Raw genomic sequence first — 4,274 nt, forward strand, 5'->3', positions numbered from 1 at the left:
AAAGGAGCCACTAGCAGGTTGCCTCATCATCCCTAGACGCCGCCGTCGCCTGCAAGGGATGCTTCTTCTCCAACGGCGCCGCCTTCACCTGCACCACCAACCGGAGTTGTGGGATCGGTAGCACCGCCGGTCGGTGGCGCGGGAGCGAAGGCGCGAAACCTCTTCAGCAGGGCCTCCACCTGACCCTTCACAGCTGCAGCAGCGGCCTCGTAATGCTTGTCTTTCACAGACTCCAGCAGCTCGTCAAGGCGGGCAGCGGGATCACGAAGGTGGAGGTGGCTAAAGACGCGCGTCAGCGCGACCGAGGAGAGAACGCGGGCTTCTCCCTCTGCCATGGGGCCGATATTGCTCACGACGTCCTCAAGCGCATCAACCAGAAAAAGGAACCAGCTTGTTGGGGCCCCCGTCATCGGCAACCAGCGGCTCCTCCAAGCCCTTCTCATAGAGCGACTTCAGCGGCGTCCGAGCCTTCTCTTCAAGGAGCTTGAAGGCCGTGCGGTTCTCAGTCAGGACCTTTGTCTTGGCGTCGAGCTCGGCCTTCTCCGCCTTCAGCTTCTGCTCCAACTCCTCCAGCCGGCTGCGCTCCGTGCTGCACCTTCGCCAGCTGCTCCAATTCGGCATCGCGATCCTTTACAGCGTCCTCTCGGGCTTTCATCTTCTCCTCCTCCACCTTGCGGCCTCGGGCTTCCTTCGCGCGCCTCCTCCGCCTTGCGGCCTCGGGCTTCCTTCGCGCGCTCCCTCTGCACGGTCTCCAGCTCAGCTGCCAGCGACCGGCAGCGGTCCTAGGCGGCCTCGGAATCCTTTAGCGCCACCTCGCGGGCGGCTGCAGCCTAGGCGACCGCCTCCCCGTCCTTCTCGGAGTCAGCGGCAGCTTGGCTCAGTGCCACCCGGACGAACACATCGGAGTGAAGCCAGCCAGAGACTAGTTCCAGGCGTCCGGCCACCAGGCGACGGTCGTCGCCCTGAAGGTCTTCTCGCAGCAGGGCCATCGCAGAAAGAGCCAGCTCCAGGACGTCAGGAGAGGCGGAGGAACCCGGGGTCAGCAGCGCGGTAGAAGAATGAGGAGGAGGTGACATCGTCACTGATACGTCTCCAACGTATCTATAATTTTTTATTGTTCCATGCTATTATATTATCTGTTTTGGATGTTAATTGGCTTTATTTTACACTTTTATATTATTTTTGGGACTAACCTATTAACCGGAGGCCCAGCCCAAATTGCTGTTTTTTTTGCCTATTTCAGTGTTTCGTAGAAAAGGAATATCAAACGGAGTCCAAACGGAATGAAACCTTCGGGAATGTGATTTTTGGAACAAATGTGATCCAGAGGACTTGGAGTGGACGTCAAGCAATCAACAAGGCAGCCACGAGGTAGGGGGCGCGCCCTCCCCCTCGTGGGCCCCTCGTAGCTCCACCGACCTACTTCCTCCTCCTATATATGTTCACATACCCCGCAAACATCTGGGAGCACCACGAAACCCTATTTCCACCGCCGCAACCTTCTATACCCAAGAGATCCCATCTTGGGGCCTTTTCCGGAGCTCCGCCGGAGGGGGCATTGATCACGGAGGGCCTCTACATCAACTCCATGGCCCCTCCGATGATGTGTGAGTAGTTTACTTCAGACCTTCGGGTCCATAGTTATTAGCTAGATGGCTTCTTCTCTCTCTTTGGATCGCAATACAAAGTTCTCCTCGATTCTCTTGGAGATCAATTCGATGTAATCTTCTTTTGCGGTGTGTTTGTCGAGATCGGATGAATTGTGGGTTTATGATCAAGATTATCTATGAACAATATTTGAATCTTCTCTGAATTCTTTTATGTATGATTGGTTTATCTTTGCAAGTCTCTTTGAATTATCAGTTTGGTTTGGCCTACTAGATTGATCTTTCTTGCAATGGGAGAAGTGCTTAGCTTTGGGTTCAATCTTGCGGTGCTCGATCCCAGTGACATAAAGGGAAACGACACGTATTGTATTGTTGCCATCGAGGATAAAAAGATGGGGTTTATATCATATTTCATGAGTTTATCCCTCTACATCATGTCATCTTGCTTAAGGCGTTACTCTGTTCTTATGAACTTAATACTCTAGATGCATGCTGGATAGCTGTCGATGTGTGGAGTAATAGTAGTAGATGCAGGTAGGAGTCGGTCTACTTGACACGGACGTGATGCCTATATACATGATCATACTTAGATATTCTCACAATTATTCACTTTTCTATCAATTGCTCAACAGTAATTTGTTCACCCACCGTAATACTTATGCTATCTTGAGAGAAGCCACTAGTGAAACCTTGCCCCCCGGGTCTATTTTCCATCATACAAGTTTCCAATCTATTTTATTTTGCAATCTTTACTTTCAATCTATATCATAAAAATACCAAAAATATTTATCTTATTATCATTATCTCTATCAGATCTCACTTTTGCAAGTGGTCGTGAAGGGATTGACAACCCCTTTATCGCGTTAGTTGCGAGGTTCTTATTTGTTTGTGTAGGTACGAGGTGACTTGCGCGTGGTCTCCTACTGGATTGATACCTTGGTTCTCAAAAACGGAGGGAAATACTTACACTGCTTTACTGCACCACCCTTTCCTCTTCAAGGGAAAACCAACGCAATTCTCAAGAGGTAGCAGTCACCATGGCCTGGGAGGCCAGAGGCTCCTGAGCCACAGGGACCCTGGCGCCCGAGCCAGACGCTGGCACCTCTGGAGTCGGCGGGGCCTCGGGGGCTGACCCCTCCCAAGGATGCTCCACCCAACCTCGCGAGGATGATCGAGCTGCAGAAGCACGAGCGCCATTTCCACCTTTACTCATGGAGAGGGGTGCGGCCGCAGGAGGCGATCTGGGCTCAAGGAGCACCGCCTCGCCCTCCCTTCTCCTCTTCGCCGTAGGCGTCGACCAAGTTGCACAATGGAGAAGAAGAGTCAAGGACAAGCATCAGAAGCAAGAACAAGGCATGACGAGAACACTTACTGGTCCACCGCGACATAGTCCCTCTGCTTCGTGAGCTTGAAGCCGGAGAGATTCGTAGCCCGAGGCGCGAGCGTGCCAGCTCCGGGAGCAAAAGCAGGGGCAGCAGCTGGGCCGGAAGCAGCTCTAGGCGGCGGTGAGGTAAGAGCGTTGTCCCGGGAGAGCAGCGCCGACCAACCCTTCGTCGGAACCACGGGCAGCTCCCCCTTCTCCGGGAGAATTTCGGCCTCGCCATCGTCGTCAGGAAGGAGGCGGTGGATGTCGGCCTTGCGCAAGGGGGAGGTCCCCACATCTCCTCGGGGGCTACCTCTGAGTCGCGCTCCTCATCCTCCTCATCCTCTCCGTCCCTGCGGGAATCACCAGAAGACACGTCCACCATCGCCATCGCCACAGGAACGTCAGAAGGTGCTGGCGGCACCAGGCCGCACCCGTCAAAGGTGGGCATGGCGGCTACGACCTGCGCCCCGTCCTTCCGGAGGAACAAGGGAGCGTGAGGATTCGACGAATACTCTTGGTCGTTTCCTACCAAGAGACGGAGGGCCACAGCTAGCTCCTCGTCAGACAAGGCCTTCAGACTCAAGCGGAGCTTGTCTTCTTCATCCACAAGCGTCCACAGGGGGGGCGTGCACGCCTGGACAGGAGCCACCCGCTGCGCCAAGAATTCCCTTAGGAGCACAACCCCGTCAGCTTCGCCGCCTTCGCGTTGCCCGGCCTCAGGTCGGCGTTCATCTTCTCGAGCACCAACTTCGCCCAGTCATCAGTAAGCTTCACGCGGGACCACCCCTCATCAGGCCGGGGCATCCCCGCAGCAGCTTCATCCGTGGGTGGACACACTTGGCATCCATCATAACCCACTTGCTCCTGAAGCCATCGGCCTTCTTCCCGGTCTTCGAAATCGCGTTAGCCTTGCCGGCTGCGATGAAGTTGGCGCACCCTGTGGTGTGGCCGTCGTTGATCCGGAGATAGAAGAAGTGGCGCAACAGTGCCACGGACGGTGATAACCCACAAGTATACGTGATCGCAACAGTTTTCGAGGGTAGAGTATTCAACCAAAATTTATTGATTCGACACAAGGGGAGCCAAAGAATATTCTCAAGTATTAGCAGTTGAGTTGTCAATTCAACCACACCTGGAAACTTAATATCTGCAGCAAAGTATTTAGTAGCAAAGTAATATGATAGTAGTGGTAATGGTAGCAAAAGGTAATGATAGCAAAAGTAATGTTTTTGGTATTTTGTAGTTATGATAGCAATAGCAACGGAAAAGTAAATGAGCGAAGAACAATATATGGAAAGCTC

Source organism: Triticum urartu, chromosome 1A, assembly GCF_056163025.1.
Source record: "Triticum urartu cultivar PI428250 chromosome 1A, HENAU_Tu73, whole genome shotgun sequence".
NCBI classification, from domain to species: domain Eukaryota; kingdom Viridiplantae; phylum Streptophyta; class Magnoliopsida; order Poales; family Poaceae; genus Triticum; species Triticum urartu.